Below are 18,708 nucleotides of genomic sequence, written 5' to 3'. Positions count from 1 at the left end.
AACATGAGCATTTGTTAGACTCTTTCTTCCTTGCTTGCTACACTCAAAGGCCAGAAACTCTAGTCTGAGTCTGCTGTTCCCAGGGAGGAACAGCTCAAGAAAAGCTCACGTGCCTGCAGCAAGGGTCGAGAAGTAGGGTCAGTGGATCCTCCATGGCATGGATTCACCATGGCATCCTCTCACCTCAACAGAGAAAAGGAGAGGTACAGAAGGAACTCCAGGCTTATGGTAGACTAATAGCCACAGAGGAGCAGTTCTACCTACAAGACTAAAAGACTTTCCCTGGCTTAGACCTGGAGGAAATCCCCCACTTTTACAGCTCCTCCACTTGAGGAAGGATTTGGTCCTATCCTATCAAATATCCCGTACTTCAGCAGCCTCCTTGGTGAAAGCAATGTAGTGCGTGCCTCTATAACACTACCCCCATGGGAGCTACCCCTTTGCTGACACACTCTAGGGAAGGATAGGAAAAATATGTTACAACCTGCATTGACAGATCTATCAAAAGTGGTTGAAAAAGAAGAAGGAAACGGAGACATATGAACCTTTGTAAACATAAATTGCCTTTTACCATGGAGCTCTGGGAGCTCCCGGGCAGCAATTAAATTCCTTATTATTTATTTCATTGAGCATATTTTGGCTTCTTTATAATACATATCCCTACAGATATTGCAAATACCACAGCCCTAAAGCTTCACTCACAACAGTATAAATCAGGAGTTAGTCAGCTGATGTCAATGGAGCTACCCACCCTGTAGAGAAAGATGGGATTCAGATCCTCTTCATATCATATGCAGTTTGAATAGTAATCAAATCATACCTTATACAGATTGTATGGTACAGCCACAGACACTGAGTTGACCCACTCAGTGGGGTGCCTATAAGCCAAGAAAAGATATATACTCTACATTAGGCTTTTTAAACTGACCGCAAGAGAAATTATTTTGAGCTGAGTGTTAAATCTAATTGATTAAGGTCTTTGCAGAAAGGTCATCTTTAGGGCAATGTGTATCATAAAATGATACTCTTTACAAAGCTTCTCAAGTCAAAGGAGAATGTACGTGCTGGTTTTTGTGGGCATTAGCTTTTTGATCTTTAATAGCCCATTTTAATTAAAACATTGACATCTACAAAGCGGGTTTACCTTAGCACCTTTCTTACACAAGGTATTGCAGAAACTGGACGTAACTATGAGTAAAGGCCTCATCTTACAACAATTTCTACCTGCCATGTGTGATCTCATAAAATAAATTCTTTTTATGTACTAAAACAGAGGTTGGCTATTTTTTGCCAGCATGGCCCCTTTGCAACCTGGTCCCCCTGCCACAGGCTGGAAGTCTCCAACCCTGGAGCATCCAGATGTCTTTGCCTACCTTCGTCTCTGACTCTCAATCCTCTGGAACAAGAGTAAGTGCAGGCACGTTAGAGAAGCAGGTTCTCTTCAGGTTCTCTCTCAGGAGGAGATGGGAAAGACAGCACAGCTCACTGCCACCGATGCCCCCCTGCCAGATCCAACTTTCACAGGTTATATCAGATCTCTTTGTAGGTTGGATCCAGCCCATGGGCCATAGGTTGCTGACCCCTTTACTAATATATAAATCCAGAGCTGAGCCATTGTTTTCCACCAGTACTATACTGGAATACATGAGGGTAGAACTTGACCCACTGGAAGGGTAACCATACATCCTGGGTTGGCCAGGATAGTCCCAGATTTCATAGGCCAGTCCTGGCTGGCTGATAAAAATTAAAGCAAAAAGTCCCAGAATTGCAGAAGTGTGGGGTGCAGTCTGGTGGGGAGGTAGAGCAGCATGGTGTGCTAGGCAGGTGGGTGGGCAGGCACTGCTGCTGCCTGCCTGCCTAGCTCACCATACTGCTTCACCTCCACCTCTGCCTGCAGCAGTGCCACTGATTTGGGAAGGAGACAGCGGGGCAGTGTCCCAGATTTCCCATGCCCTATATAGTCACCCTACCCATTGGGAGTACTCACAGAAGTAAGCGTTTGATCATGAGTAGGTGGTTACTAGATTGGGCCCTTAGCTTGAAACATGGTTATTGGGCACAATGAAGGAGTCATTATACAACACTTGTAATAACCCCCACTCTGTAAGACTCCTGCACTGCAGCCTGGGTCAGCTCTGGCAGGTTACTGCTCTACAGCCCTTGTTAAGTGAACTGACCCAGTAATCAAAGCCAGCTGACCCCTAGCCCCTTCTCTCTGATTGGTTCTGTAGAGACATTTAAGGAACTCCTTCAGCACACTGGTCTCCAGTCTCTGAGCCGCTCCTGTCCCAGCACAGCTCTAGGTTCCTTGGTTCCTGACCCTGCCTTTGGATTGTTCCTGGATTCCAGTCTTTAGTTTCTCCCTGCAGACCTGTTTCCTGAGTCCTGACCCTAGCTTGGCTTACTCTTGTACTTTGCCCTCTGAATTATCCTTTAGACTTGGTAACTAGGTTTCCAGTTCCCAGCTCCTGACCCTGGCTTGGCATTTTAGCCCTGACTTGTGGCTTCTGACCCTTACCTCCGTATACCCCAGCACCATGACTGGCTCTACCCATTAGGCTGCTAGCCTGGTGGACCATGACACAGTCTAGAATGATCATTGGCATGTGCTTGACTAAGATATGAAATATTCAGCTGGAAAATTGGCTAATCCCTTATTCTTTAAAAAGGGGCCATGTGACTGTCTTGAGAGCCAATAAGGAGATATTTTCCATTTCCTCTATTGCCCAAAAGCTGTTGAAACTGGATGGGCAGCAGCTCTTGCATTTGCGTTGGAGTGACAGGCTTGAGTAGAGAAACAAACCTGAGCTGAGTCACAACTTTCAGGCCTACAGTTAATAAAGGTATTTAGTGGTCATAGTGGCAATGTGCAGTCTACTTTAGAGCTAAGTACTGATCAAAAATGCATTGGACACATTCTTAGAGGAAAGGGGCATCAGTAGCTACTAAGCATGAGAGTTAGGGATATAGCCTCTGAATCAGAACTTCTTAGACCTTAAGGCTAGGGACAGACATTCAAAAAGCCCACACCTGAATTGATCAATCTTTGCAGGTTAGTCTAACCTGCAGAGATTGAACTGATTTGCAAGTGGATAGACATTCACTTTTGAATCAAGAAATGCAGGCTCAGGCTAGAACCCAGGGGGTGCTACAAAGAGGCCTCCTTTCCCTTCCACAACCGAGCTGAGAGGGGGTGTGGTGAGGCCCCAGCAGGATGCTATGATTAGGGAGGGGTTTAAATCCCCGCTTTGGCCTGCACAGTCCCCAGCTGGGGTGTGCCTGGAGTACAAGGGGGAAGCATCCCTTGCCAGGCTTTTCCCCCACTTGCTGTTCAAGGGGTGGGGAGTGTTGCCAAACCCCAGCTCCTGGCTAGCACTCTGAGGCAAAGGCAAGGTGTGGACTGCATGTATCTGTTGATGCATCAATCTCCCTCTCCCTGATTCTTCATACTGTCTGCAGCAAATTGACAGGCACTGCATTCATTGCAAACCAGATAATTTGTCATACCTCCCTCTGTCCCTTATTGAACACTGACAGATTCCAGCCAGCAGCTGGCAGGGTATTTATCAGAACATAAAGCTTATCAGCCCATCAAGCCCTACAAAAGAAAAGAAAGGCATCTCTCTCATTAGTTTCAAGCTCTTCTTATCTGCAGGGTGCATTTGCATATCATGCCACTAGCTCTGCTGCATTTGTTCCAGTGAAATTGGAGACACACACACACAGACAACTCTCAGCACTAGCTAGCATGGGGGAACATGGCCAGATGCCAGCTGGGGTCCCTGCCATGGAAGAGGGGCAGAAGGAGGGATCCTTGCTTGAGCAGTAAGCAGCAAGGGGAGGAGGGTGCAGCAGGGGAAGCCTGGCAGACGCTGCAGTCCCCCACCTCCTTCTCAGTCAGCCAGAGCTCTGACTAGAGAGGAGAGGAGCAAGGCCAGCCCTGCTTTCTGGAGCAGACAGCCTAGCCCAGGACTAAAAAGTGTGTTGGGATGCTGGGGGACTCTGAGTTAACTTAAACCAGGAGGGGGTCTCGGACAGAAGTTCCATAAACTGGTTTGACCCAAATCAGTTAAGTCTGCTACAATATTCAACTGGGTTCATCTAAACCAGCTTTGGCCATTTGGAAACTGGTTTATGTGCACTGAACTTGTGTTCTGTTACAAGTTTAAACAAGTTTCTGATCACTTAACTTGGTTTATGTGTTACTTCTGTCCCTAGCCTAAATGCTGGAGGCTGCAAGTGGGAGGGGAAGAGTTGAAAAAACTCTGGTCGTACCTTGTTCACTCTCCCTTTCAGCGTCCTTTCTTCCACTGTGACGCAGGATAGTAGGCACAAAGGACCTATGGTCTGATCCAGTAACTGGTAGTTCTTATGTTCTTTATATAGCACTTTTAAGAAGCAGAAGGATACTTGCAATGCGACTGTGATAGTATGAAACTCTTCTCTCCTCTACATATTGCTAGTCCCTCATTATATTGGGTCTGATTCTCACTTACCCTGTGGTTCCTTTATGCTTCTCTACAAGTGTCAAGGAGCTCCACAGCAGGATTAAATTACAATAAGACCCCACTTAAGGATGTCTTTCATTGATGGAGCAGTCTGAATGAGCCAAAATAGAAATGAGAATTCAGGCCATAGCTACCAGGATGCTGTCCTTATGAACTGAACATCAAGAGATGCTGATGGCTATCGCAATGCACCACAGCAGCACAGTTTGTTCAAGGCTGTAAGTGATCCCTCCCCCCTCCCCAGCTCCTTTGTAATTATGAGTAAGTTTCCAGAAGAAAAAGAAAAAAGTGTTTCAAAAAAGAAAAATATCCATAACAACGGCTGGATGCTACAATATTGGGTTGATGCAGCCTGTACGAACTGGTGCCAGGAGCATCTATAATAGGGAACCTAGACTCTTACACAGAAAACACCCAGGGTTAGATTCCTGTTTTGTGTAACTCTGACTTCAACTGGAATAACAAAAGGAATTAATCTATTGCCTCCCACACCTCTGGGATGTAGCTCTTACATATGTTTTAAGAAATGCTAGGTCCTATGGGAGAATATTGACCTGGTATAAGCAGAAGCTAAAGAAGGTGTTCCAAGTTAGTGCTAATCCATTTGCTGGTCCCACCATTCAAAAATTCTCTAGCCTACAAACAGATGTCATATTTGTCCCAAAATAAAGCACTATATCCCAGGGAAAACTGCAATCATTCAGATGCCCATGTCCATTGTCCCAGGATAAATCCTAAAAATGTTCACAGGATAAGAAGTACTAACAGCTTATCCAAAGGTACCACAAAGTACATCTGAATGGTTACCCCAAGACAGAAAAGTGGCAGTACATTCACTGCTCACTAAACCCTGTTTAGAAGGGCCATGTGTATACACACCAATCCTAGGATATTTCTGTTCTGGGGTTCTATTTATATATAGGATCAAAAAAAGGGAAACCACACAGGAACAAATCTTCCTAATTCCCATGAGATGTTCCAGCAATATCTTTATGAGTAAGTTAATCTTTGTTGATAGATATTGTCACTGTTCACTTAATCTGACAGAGCTGAGATTCATACATGGAAAAAATTGGTTCAGAAAAGGAAGACTGTCATATGCTGTTACCATTACAGTTGATCTTAATAACTATATACCATAAACTGATTTTGGTGCATGGCTGCTTCAAGGGGAGAAATAAAGGTAAGCTCAGCATTGCTGTACAAAGCAAGAAATAGGAAACTCTTCTAAATGCATTGTTCATAAGAGACTTTCAACACAGGAAGAATCAAGCTAAGTGCATCCACCTGTTACAGTCTCACCCCATTTTCTCTCAAGATCAATGAATGATTTAAAGGCAGGCTGCAGAGAGGAAAAGATCAGACTTGTGCCCTTTATTGCTTCTTTATGACATATAAAGAAACACTGAAAAGATGTTGTTTTCCAGATGCTTTTTTGTTTTTGTACAGTTTAAATTAATAGTTTTCTGTCCCACTGGCCCCTATTTCAACCCTGAGGGCTACCTGTGGCTGGTTTATTACATTGATCTATAAAGTATTTGTATTTCTGTCATGGAACAAAGAGGGGCTAAGGAAGGGAAAACCTAAATAAGCAGTGGGCACCACTGAAGAGCTAACCTAGAAAAGCATCCCAATGATGTCAACCCCCTTATCTGAACTCAGCATATAATGCTGATGAAATCACTGGGAATTGAGGTCACACTACAGTGTTGGTTAACCTCTACCTTCTTGCCCACTGCACTACAGTTATAAAGACCATCTGTAAAGTTGGGGTAATGGTACTGATTTCCTTGGGGTAGATTCACTCATTAAATTGCTATGTATGGAGTATAATAATAATAATAACATTAAACTCTGACAACACTTAGGACCACATGGTGGCAGCAAGTGTTTCAGCTGTCCATTAAGAAAGCAAAGGCGCACATGTCATTGAAGGTTTGCTTAGTTTCTGTGTTTCTTTCTACTTTCTTAATTTGATTTTTCCTATCTATAGTCTATGTTTATCTAGTTTTCATATTTGTTTTAATTTGTTTTCATATCTACTTGTTAGCTAAAAGAGCTTAAGGGATGAGGAACAAGACTCAATGGTGGCCTGCAAAAGTTCCCTAATAACATTTCAGGGGGAAAAAAGTGGAGGTCACTTTGCAACGGGAAAGGCCACCAACTTCATCCATGGGCAGAAGACATTAGTCACCACAGAAACACCACAGCTTAGTTCAGCATTTCCCAACTGGTGTGCTATGGCACACTGGTGTGCCATCAGGCATGTCCAGGGGTGCCGTGGCATTTTGGGCTGGAGCCATGCCCCCTGCTTGGCTGGAGCCACGCTCCCTGCCTGCTGCTGCTGTGAACAGCCAGACAGATGGCGGGCCCCCCCCCCCCCCCCCCGCCCCCCCCCCCCCCCCCCACTCCATGGCCAACCGGTGTGCCATGGGGTGGGGGAGGCCATGTAAGTGTGCCGCGGGGTGAAAAAGGTTGGGAAATATAGGTTTAGTGATTCCCCATGAAGTGATTCCTTTTGACCACAGTCCTTCTTTCTTATTTTCATCTCTTCTTTGGAAAGCAAAAGTATTAACAGGACTCCTTCCCCAAATAAGTTAACCAGGCTAAAATTCATCACATTTCCACAACATTTTCTGTTAAGATAGACCCAGTCTTTACTGCTCAGGTTCAAGTTAAAACTGGGTTGATCCACAACAAAGGCGAGGTAATCTGATTCCAGGCCAACACGATGATAGCTGTCCACACTGTCCCCCACGTGTGCAGAAACATACCTGCTCACTCAGGTCCCTATCTAAATGATATCGCAGTAGGGCTTGGATAGTTATTCAGGTAGAAGCTGTGAGCCGAGTAGCAGCATGGACTAAAATATTTAACTTAAAGGTAAGATAGAAGGTAAGGGAATTGGAACGGCCTAATGGAGAGAGGTAACAATGAAAAGATGGAGCAGATAAGGAAAAAGGAAAGATCCTTTAAAGAAAATGCACTGCAAATAGAGGGAGGTGAAAGATTGTTTCTATGGCAATGCAAGCAAAGACTCCAAAACTGCAGGCTGCAAGCGACTATTTAAAATGAAACATGAGGTAACTGAGGTAACAGAGCAGAGCCTGTGCCAATAATGGGAAAGTCATTATGCAGCTGTAAGCCTCCAGTAACCCTTACCCCTGAGCCACCAACTATGGCTCCACCAGGTCCAAGTATCCCTCACATCACATGAAGGGAAGAGGTTTTCAGAAGCAATAACAAAGCTATTATCATCTTTGATTTGACCCTTCAAAAATTGCTCAGATAGTAATCATGTTCCTCTCATCCTGACATACAGGATCACGGTTGTCAGGAAAGACCTTTGAGACCACTTTGCCTGTCCTCTGCCAGGAAAAGCTGTAGTGCTTTTAGGTACCATTATGGGCTGGTCTAGGACACTGGCCGCGGGAGGGGGGCAGATCCAAAAGATGCCTAATCTGATTTCAGTGGGAGTTTTGATGTCTACATACCTCACAGAATCAGACCCATTGTGTCAGTTCAGAGAGAGCATGCTCATGGGAGGGACTAGAGCTCCAACCCAGAGCCCTGCTCAAGTACTGGGTACTGGAGATACTGGGGAGAAACAAAGGGAAAGACTCACCCCATACAAATGGGAGCCAGGGTGAGGCTGGAAGGCCTCTCAGCCCCTACTTTAATAGATTCAGAAACTCCTTTGCTTGTCCAATTGCTCTGTACCATAACACAGGACGCATGTTGAGCCAGAGTCATTGGTGCTCTTGGGCCCCGCTGGGCTGTTGAGCAGGTTTCACTTGTTCGCCTCCCCTAGCAACACCTCTGCAGCAGCAGGACCTATAGGCACCAAGCTACCTCTGCAATAGCTCTGGACATATGGAGGGAAGTAGAGAAGGTGAACCTGCAATGGCCTGGAGACTGGAACACAAGCAGATCCAGGATTTTGCAAAGGGGTGTGTGGGAGCAGCAATTGGAGTGGCAGGGCTGCACTCTCCCACTCCCAGTCCCCACACCTCACTGGGGTAAGCAAGACTGCGCCACAAAAGCAGCAGCCCAAGCAGGTAAGGAATCCCTCTCTTCCACTTCTTCCACAGAGGCACATCTCTTCCCCCTTCCTTCACCTCACCCTGCTTTGCTGCTGTTGCTGTCTCTGCTGTCCCAGGTGTGAGGGAAGCTCCAGAGCTGCTCTAGCTGGGTTACACAGGTGCTGGGCTCCACCTGGGTCAGCACCAATGCTGACAGGCAAGCAGGTTCCCCCTCCTAAGCCTGCTCCTGGGCTGGTGTCCATGGGGACCAGGCAGGGACAGGGAGCCTGCCCACTGCTACCTCTGCTGGTGTCCCAGGCTGAGCCTAATTTCTGCATAGCCTGGCTGAGCAGGACAAGAGCTCCCCTCGGCCACAGGACAACAGGGAGAGGAGGGAGAGAATGGGAAGGGAGGAGATGTGCCTCTGAGCATGGAGGGGCAGGGATGTGTGTGTGTGTGTGTGTGTGTGTGTGTCGGGGGGGGGGGGGGTACAACTTTTGTAGAGTCTTAAAAAAAGTCCTCAGCTGCTGCTTTTGCCATGTGGCCAGAAAAGGAAGTGTGTCCACACAACTGCACCTGTTCTGGATCTGCCCCCAGGCTGCAAACTAAAGCAGTGCTCTCACTTGTTTGAGTTTGTGCCAGAAGCTGATTGAGCCCCTGAATGAGGAAGATAAGCTGCCCTCCCTCTTCCCTTGTTGCCTGCACTAGCACAGAGTTGAACCTACCCCTCAGTCTGTATTCTCAGTTTTGCAATGTAGGCCTGGCCAAGGCCCAGCAACTAGGCATTTAAGACAATGAAGCACTTCAGACCAAAGCCAGTCACTTCCTATGTGAAAAATCAAAATTTATTTTCAGAGCGAACGGATTGAAATGAGGCCTTAAAACAGAGGGAAAATAAATTAATTTAAACACAGCTACGTGGTGAAGGGCGCCTTCTTGGTCTGCTGTGGGTCTGTGATCTTAACAGAAATAGACGTTAAATAAGAGAAATAAAAGTCAGCTTTTTGCTTTACGTGACCAGACACTCACAGTCCCAGTCTGACAGAGCGCGACTGCTCTCTCCTAGAGGCTTGGATGTTATGTCTTCCATTCAAAACCATGCCCAGAATAACAAACTGAATGGGTCACTTATGGCCAGATCCTGACCCGGAAGGCACATGCTTGGCTTCCAGCCAATTCAGACTCTCCTTATCATGGAGAGAAGAGAGTCTTTGTAATAAATGTTTTCTGTTAGGCCATGAATTTTAAAAATGATGGAAATCCAGAGGGGACATATAAGTCAGTATAAGTTGCATATTGGAGAGTTGTTTCATACCTAGTATACATGACCTGCTACTGGTGCAGTTTGCAAACCAGAGTATTTGCAGAAAGGCATAAAATGTTATTTAAAGTAAGGGGGGGAGGGGATACTTTGACTTGCATTCTGCTATTATCTGTTCTTCCACTCTGCTCCCTTTCAGCCTCTTGGCATTTGAATGATACCACTTGGGCTCCCTTGGACTCTCCTGGGTCTATTTATACCCACTTCCTGAGAGGTGAGAAGAATGGTCTATTGCCAAACTTGTCAGGCTGGACACTCAAGGGGTGTCAAACTCATTGGGCCAGATCTAGCCTGCAGAGCTTTCCACTGGACCCAGACTGTGGGGCTTCCCTTGGACTGGAGACCCACAGGTGATAGTGGTGTTAATCCTTGTGGCTTCCAGAGTCACTGTTCCTACATAGCTCTAGAAGCCAGAGTTAGTACCACTGTCACTCACCCCCAGCCTTTCCCTAGCCACTCCTCTTAATTGCCAGGGTGGCTCAATTTCAGTGGTGGGTAAGGGGGAGGGAGGTGAGTGGCAGTAACTCCTGGCTTCCAGACCTGCTCTAGAACATTCATGCTGCCACCACAGGGACTCTGTCAGCCACAATGATGAACCCTATGGGCCAAATCCAGCCCTTGGAGATGGGTGGTCCAGCCTCCAAGAAGCCGCGTGGGCCTTATGACCCACCTAGTCAGGCTGCCTGCAGCCTACAGGGTGCTTGTTTGATACCCTTCATCTAATCCACTTGGTGCTGTCTTGGGACTCTGAAGGTTTGGGTTCTGTTTTCAGCTTACTCAAAATCTCCCTCCATGGCCTGGGGCAAGTCTTTAATGTGCTCTGCACCTCAGCCCCCTGTCTGTAAAATAGGGACTGTACTTCCGTATCACAGGTAAAATCCATTCATGGTGGTGAGGTACGCAACAGTGAGAAGAGCTAAATCCTTTGATACATAGGTGGATCCAAGATCATGAAAAAGCGGGTGTCAGAACAGTGACCAGTGCTGCTGGAGTGCCTGAAACCCTGCTCCCAATTCCTCCCACCCAGGGCAGGCAGACCATGCCAAAAGAACAGCAGCCAGGGACGGTTTTTAAGTCCCCAAATTAAGTAAGAATCTCCCTTCCCATGCTCAGCATCCCATTCCTTCCCCTCCAGGCTCAGGAGAAGCTCCCCTCTTCCTACATTCCCCTCTATTTATGCCTCTGGGTATAGACGAGGCCTGCCTGCTGCTGCCACTTTCTTGGTTGCTCCTGTCCTGCTCCAGCCACGACTGTGGGGACTGGTTGCAAGGGAGCTGGGTTCAGTTTGGGACAGCAGCAATGGTGGGCATGTTCCCCTTTCCTGTGCCTGCTCCCAGGCTGTCAGGCAATATGCAGGGGGACTGGACAGCAAGAAGGAACTTGTCTGCAACCACTGTTGCTCCCACTGTCCTGAGCTGAGCCTAGCTCCAAGTGGCTTCCCCACCCCCAGGTCATCTGGGGGCAGTGCTGGGTAGGGGAAGGAGAACAGAAGGGGCGGGGAAGACAGGGGAGAACCAAAGGGAAGGGAGGGGGGCTAAGTTGGGGGAGAATTCTTACCTGCTTCAGGGACTTAAAAGAAGTCCCCAGCAGCTGCTCCCACAGCATTGTCCAAAAAATGGGCTGCAGCTATGCCACTGCACCCTCTTTGGATCTGCCCCTGCTTTGGTACATAAACATGTATCTCACACTGCTGTATGCACTGCCTCTAATAAATCCAGCTGAATGTATTTTCATCAGAAAATAGCCAGCAAATTGGTTTGTTAGGAACTGCAAAACTGAATTCCCGAAGCATTCAGCTCCTAATCTGTTTTGATCAGGAGATGAGTTAAGCTGTTTTCAGAGATAAAAATGCCCAGCCTAAGAACCCCATTCTGCCCTGCCCTCCTCCAATTTGGAACCAATGCAACTTAAATGAAATGCACAGGATTTCACCAGTGCCAAGCTGAAGTGAAGCAGTGGCAAATCAGGTTCGAGATCTTTGATCGAGCCATCGTTGCTCCCAAGATGTTCTATTCTTGGCTATGGATTCTACTAAATTAACTCACTCGTGCGTCACCCTCCTACCTTGGCCTTCCTCTCTCTCTTTCTCTGAAAATAAAAAGCCTGGGCATCAATCATTCATTTCTCTCCACTTCCCACTTCCCATCACTCACCCATTCCTAGAAAGCATCAAACTGTGTCAAGGAAGGAATCCAACTGGATCAATAATTGTGCCTGAAATACTCTGAAGTCACACTACCCTGCTCCTTTAATATACATCGACTTTTTCACCACCTCACCTGCTCTCTTCCCAGCTCCATTCATAGCCAGTGCTATGCATCATCTGGGTTGTGGATGGGGGGAGGCAGAGTTTGCAGCAATGCAGACAGCCAGCAAGTACTGAATGGGGCACCCTTTCTTCTTTGGAAGACAATGATACAATGCCCAAACTCAACCTCTCTCCCTTTCTAGTCCCTTAACTGTCTCTTTTTAACAACTAAGCCCTCATATAAGCAATCAGCTTGACTGCCTAGCTGGTGGTTTTCATCCATAAAACAGGTATGGAGCATGCACATTTCTTATGCCACATTATCTACATGTTTGAAAGGAGCTCCTCTTGCTGTGAAAGCATAGTTCTGTCTCTAAGCTCCAGTCATTCCCTGGTCTCTTTGCTGAAATCACCAGCCAGGGAGACATCTGGCATGATTGACATGAGCGGAGTGAATAGTTCATGGCAGATAATTTATTTTGATGAATTTTTGCCTCTTTTTTTTCTGTTTGAAAATTGCCTGCATGTAGGCTCTGGATAGCTCTAATTTATCTGGGATTTGAAATTAATCACTGAATACTTTCTGCAAATAATTGCTTACCTGTAGCCCACTCACAAGCAGCTCCATGCAATTATTTCAAATTCCAAATTTTTGTTGGGTCAGTTACTTTTGATTGGTCTCTTGGGCCAGATTCTGACCTCAGCTACAGTGGTGTAAATCCAGAACAACTCCATTAACATCTGTGACACAACTGCAGATTCACACTGATGTCACTGATCTGGTTACTTAACTAGCTAAGTAAAGCTGGGAATCAGGTTTCTGGGGCAAATATTCACAAGTTCACATTTTGTTTCTGTGAAGTGAAAAGATGCAGCTTCTGAGACTATTCCTGCCAGTTAATGCATTTACTGAAAGCAAACACTGGAAGGGAATGAGGACAGCCAAAGTAAATGGAAGGCCTGATTTGCTCCTGAGTTTGTCCAGTTTTACACCAGTATAAGTCCACTGAAATGAATGGTGTTACACCACCATGAAATTGGTATATCACAATGGTGAATCAAACCTTCGCTTTGATTAATTGTCTTTGCGCCATCACACGGCATGGGCTGGCCCTTTAAGGAAAGCAATTTAAGCCTGGCTTGTTCCTTGCTCTCAGGTTCCAAGTGATGGATTTGGGATGATGGTTGGGTTGGGCTGGGTGAACAGGCACCATGTGGTGGTAGCCAGGTGGGTTTTCTCTAAGAGTGAGTCTACTTCATCAGAGAGAGGAAGACCAGAAGAAGGCTCTTCAGAGATGCCCAGAGTGGGCCCTGCATAGGATGACCATACATCCTGGTTTGGCTTGGACGATCCCAGATTTCAAAGGATGGTCCTAGCTGGTTGGTGAAAATTAAAAACAAGAGTCCTGGAATCGCAGGGGCATGGATTGACATCCAATGGGGAGGTGGAACGGCATGGGGTACCAGTCAGTTCCGCCTCCCCGCTCGACTGTGCCTGCACCCCTGCCCCTGCCCATCTGCAGCAGCACACCACTGACTTGTGGGGGGGAGGTGGGCAGCGTCCCGGATGTCCCAGATTTCTTTATGGTCACCCTAGCCCTGCAGGACTCCCAACCCAGGTCATGTAGAGAACTAAGAAAGGACAGAACCTTGCAATTATGATGCTGGAGTAACTGGAGAAAGGTCACTGCAGGGGATCTAGAGGGAACCAAACTAGGGACAGAAAGGACAAGAATAGGGGCTATTCTGGCTGTAATTAGTTGCAGGGAGGAGTAGAAGTAGTACTTCTCACACCAGGCTCAGGGAAAAGTCTGGCTACAGCTGCTTGCAGGAGTAAGACAAGAAGCTTGAAGAATCAATAGACAGCAGCATTCATGTTTTGGGCAAAACTATTGAATTCAGAGATTGCAAAATCTGCTCAGTAAGCTAAGCAGTAAGCAGAGAGCAGTGGCTCAGGGATAAGTAGCTCAGGTGGGGACTGCATTGAACAGGCTTTTCTCCATGCTAGTGACTTGGGGTGGCTGATTGGTGTGAGTGTTTGCCTAATGCCTGGTGTATGTTTGGGGGGGTTTTCCCCTCCTCTGTGGTGTGTTTTTCCTCCCTCCCTTCCTCTTTTTGCTCTTTTCTTTTTTACCAATTCTGGAGTGACAGGGCTTACCTAGGGTGGGGCTGATTTAGGTGATTGAGGGGTGGAGCTAGGAGGAAAGGCAGCCTTACAAAAAACAGTCCCTGGTGAATGGTGGGAGCAGTGAATAAAAGGCAACAAACAGAGAAGGAGTTTGCCTAGGGAGTTCGCTGTTGGAGGGTGCCAGTGAGCAGGAGACTGTGCATGTGCATGGGTGTGTGGGCAAGGGTCCTGGTGCGGGTGTTTGGTGTGCAGGTTCTTGTAGTGCGTCTTTCCCCCTACCTCCCTCCCCTCTTTTTTTTCTCCTGGTAGCATAGGTGTTCTCCAGGGAACAAAGGAGGTACAAATGGAGTCTGGGTCAGCAGTTGTGACCTGCATGGGATGTGCCATGTTTGTGCTTCTCTCAGAGGGTCAGGAGCACTTCATCTGCACCAAGTGTAAGCTGGTGTCTGTCCTGGAGGAGAAGATTTACATATTGGAGGCACAGGTATGCATGCTGCATTGCATCCGGGACCAGGAAAATTACTTGGACAAGAGTTAAGAGAGGCTGGCACTAGAGGGGCCAAAGAGCAATGAGGAGAAGTGGCATCATATGACTACTTGAAGAAAGGGGGCCCCCAGGATTGAAGAGGAGTGGATTGAAGTCAGCAACTGCTTTCAGGCACTCTAGTGGAAGAGGCAGAGGAGAAGACATCTGCAGGCCTGAGGCAGAGGAGACAGCAGCCTACAGTGCAGGAAGTCGAAAGCCCCAAGGACAGGGGCTCCAGGACCACTGCACCAAGAAGGAAGAGAAAAGTGGTGGTGGTTGGAGATTCCCTTCTGTGGGGGACTGAGGAGCCAAGTTATCATAAAGATTTGGGGGGCGAGGACGTGTGCTTCCTGCCTGGATCCTGAATTTGGGATGTCATAGAGAGTCTACCAAAACTCAGCCATCTTTTGGACCTCTACCCCTTCCTGCTTGTCCATGTAGACCCTAACAATATTGCCAAGAATATCGCTGAGCAGATCAGAGGTGACTATGAGGCTCTTGGCAAAAGGATTAAGGATCCTGGAGCACAAACAGTGTTCTCATCAATACTTCTCATGGAAGACAGGGGTCCAGGCAGAGACCATTGTATCCTAGAAGTGAACACATGACCAAGAGTGGTGTCAATATGATGGCTTCAGCTTTTTTGACAACAGACTGATATTTTTGAAAGGGGGGCTGCTATCAAGAGATGGGATCCATCTGATGAGAATGGGGAAGAGCATCTTTGGGCATTGTTTGGCCGATCTACTAAGGAAGGCTTTAAACTAGGTTCCACAGGGGATGGTGATCAAAACCACCTAGCAACAGGGCACACAGTGCAGAGGGGAAAGGACTCAGAGAAGCAATTCAATTCTGGGAAAGGGCCAGAAACCTACAGGACTGTAACAAGTGGCACAAAAAGAAAGCAAGGAGGACAAAATACAAAATACATCTGATGCAGGTGCACAAATGCAAGAAGTCTGGGGAATAAACAACATGAGTTGAAGCTGTGGCCTGTGAAAAGAACTACAATCTGACTGGCATCACTGAGACCTGGTGGGACAGCTCTTATGACTGTAAAGTCCATGTGGAGGGTTATACTCTGTTTCAGAAAGACAGGATTAGGAGAAAAGGTGGTGGTGTTGCCTTATATGTCAGAAGCTCATACACTTGTTCCCTGGTTCAGGAGGGTTGCAGCACGACTGGTCCAGGTGCTCGGATATCATATGGGAGGGGTTTGCATGGCTCAGGAAGAACGCAAAAAACCCAAGTAATATGCCCAGCAGGGGCTGGAACTGTAAATTACTTACCTGATGCAGGTGCAGGAACAGAGACCATGAAGCGGTGAGCAAAGCCACCTCCGTGATTTATAAGTACATGCTCTCTGAGGCTGGAAAGGCTCATGGGGCATGACATCAGATGCCTGTGCCAAGAACCAGCTATAAGAGACCAAACAGAGCTGTATGGCAGGGAAGCAGGAAGCAGCACAGTTGCCACAAGCTCTGGCATGCCAAGACTGGCAAAGCACCAAGCTGGTTCCACAGCCAGGATACCCAGAGGGGTATCTTGCTCTTCCATGATCCAGGGCCACCCTGAAGAGGACTTGCCCTGGACCCCAGTGCTTGGATGTGAAAAGAAGGACACATGAGTGAGGTGGGGACATTACTGCTACTCTTTTTTGTTGTACAGTTTTGTTTCTTTTTTTTGTTACACCATATCCTGATGGAGCCCTAGAACAGATCAATGCCACATAACCAGAATTAATTAAGGGTGAGTGATTAAGAGAGTAGGCTACATGATCAGGGACTTCGTTGAATTAAGAGTGACCGGTAATTCACTGGGGGCTCACTTGGTCTGAAAATTATTTATAGACTGGCTTGATTTTGGACTTGAGTTTAGACCATTGTGACTTATGAATTATTTTCGGACATTCATGTGTAGTGAATTTGATCATGAACTTTGCTGATTTATGTATTAATGCTGGGACCTTTCTTTTGACTTATGAAGTAATTATGGAAGAATTGAATTTGTAACATCTCAGGGACAGTCAAACTAATCACACATGTGGTGTCCCTGCAGTCAGGACATTCTATGAGAAAGAATGACACCAAACCTGGCTAGTTGCCTACAATTCAAATACCAAGCACTATAAGACTGACAAGCCTTGATTGGTGTGTGGATGGGCTGTAGGGGAGAAGGAGCCCCAGGAAACACTTACAAATAGAGTGTGCCCTAAGGTAGTCAACAACACACTTGGAACCTCCCTTTTATTTTCATCAAGATAAAGACATGGCAGACAAGCAGGGGGAGACCTCCCAAGGGGAGAATGCTTGAAGTATCAGTGTGTCAGCATAGACAAGAGTTTGAGCTTAAGCAATGCAATCCCAAGCTATGTGTCACTTACTGTTGTGGCATAGATGGGTACAGGAAGGAAGAAGATGATGAAGCAGAATGCATTTGGGTGAAGATGAAAAGTGAAAGATGCGGTACTGATATAAGGGTGGTGATTTACTATAGGTCACCTAATTGCGGGGGTAGAAGCACTCTTCAAGCAGGTGACAAGTCTATTCAAAATCTGTGGAATGGTATTGATGGGAGACTTCAGTTTTCCCCGACATCTGCTGGAAAAACAATGCAGCCAAATATAAAATGTCCAGCCAGTTCCTAACTTGTGCGGAGGACAACTTTCTCTTCCAGAAAGTGATTGATACAACTCAGGGATCATCTATCCTGGATCCTGTCCTGACCAACAGGGAAGAACTGGTGGAGGATGTGAAGGTGATGGGTAACTTGGGAGGAAGTGATTACAATACAATAGAATTCCAGAACCTGAGACAGGGAAAGCATGAGATCAGCAAAATTAGGATGCTAGATTTCAAAAAGGCAGATTTCATCCAACTCAAGGAGCTAATAGGCACAGTATCATGGGAAGACAGATTGATGCATAAAGATGCTCAGGAGGGCTGGTAGCTTCTTAGGGGCACAGTATTGGAAGCCTAACAAGAAACTGTCCTGACATGGTGGAAGCACAAGAAGACTAGCAAGAGACAGATGTGGCTGCACAAGGAGCTTCTAAAATGCCTCAAATACAAAAGGAAAGCATACAGATAATGGAAAATGGGCAGGTCACCAAGAACACATACCAGGAAATAGAAAGAGCCTGCAGGGACAAAATCAGGAAGGCAAAGAAAAAATGAGCTGCGCCTGGCAAAGGAGGTTAAGAACAGCAAGAAGAGGTTCTTCAGATGTCAGACAGAAAAAAGGACAAAGGAAACTGTGGGTCCACTGTTAACAAGCCAGGGGGAACTCCTATCTGAAGATGCAGAGAAGGTGGAGCTACTCAACAGCTACTTGGCCTCAGTCTTCTCAAGAAAAATTAAGCTACAGCCAGACACTTAACAAGGATTATCTGGATAAAGAAGGAGGCAAGCTGAGGGAGGAGATAACAAAAAAGACAGCCAGAGAGCTTTTGTTGGATCTGAATGGATTCATGCTAGCAGGGCTAGATAAGCTTCATCTCAGGGTTCTGAAGGAACAGACAGAAGAGATCTTGGAGTACTTGGCAAAGATCTTCATGAAGTTGTGGGAGATGGGCCAGTTACCAGAGGACTGGGAAAGGGCCAATGTAGTGCCCCTCTTAAAAGAAAGACTAGAAAGAGGACCTGGGGAACTACAGATAAGTTAGCCTCACCTCAATACCTAGGAAATTTACTGAAGCATATACTAAGGAAGGCCATTTGCAAGCATCTGGAGGAGGAAAGGCTGATCGTAAGTAGCCAACATGGATTTATGAAAAACAAATTGTGTCAAACAAACTTGATCTCCTTCTTTGGCAAAGTAACTACTTGAGTAGATGAAAGGAATGCTCTGGATATAATGTATCTGGACTTCAGCAAGGTTTTTGACAAAGTCCTGCATGACCTTCTGATAAACAAATTGGAGAAATGTGGGCTGGATAAAACTACTACAAGATGGA

Source organism: Alligator sinensis, unplaced genomic scaffold (genome assembly GCF_000455745.1).
Source record: "Alligator sinensis unplaced genomic scaffold, ASM45574v1 scaffold448_1, whole genome shotgun sequence".
Lineage (NCBI taxonomy): Eukaryota > Metazoa > Chordata > Crocodylia > Alligatoridae > Alligator > Alligator sinensis.
The sequence above is the reverse complement of the archived record's forward strand: the minus strand, read 5'-3'. Positions refer to the sequence as shown.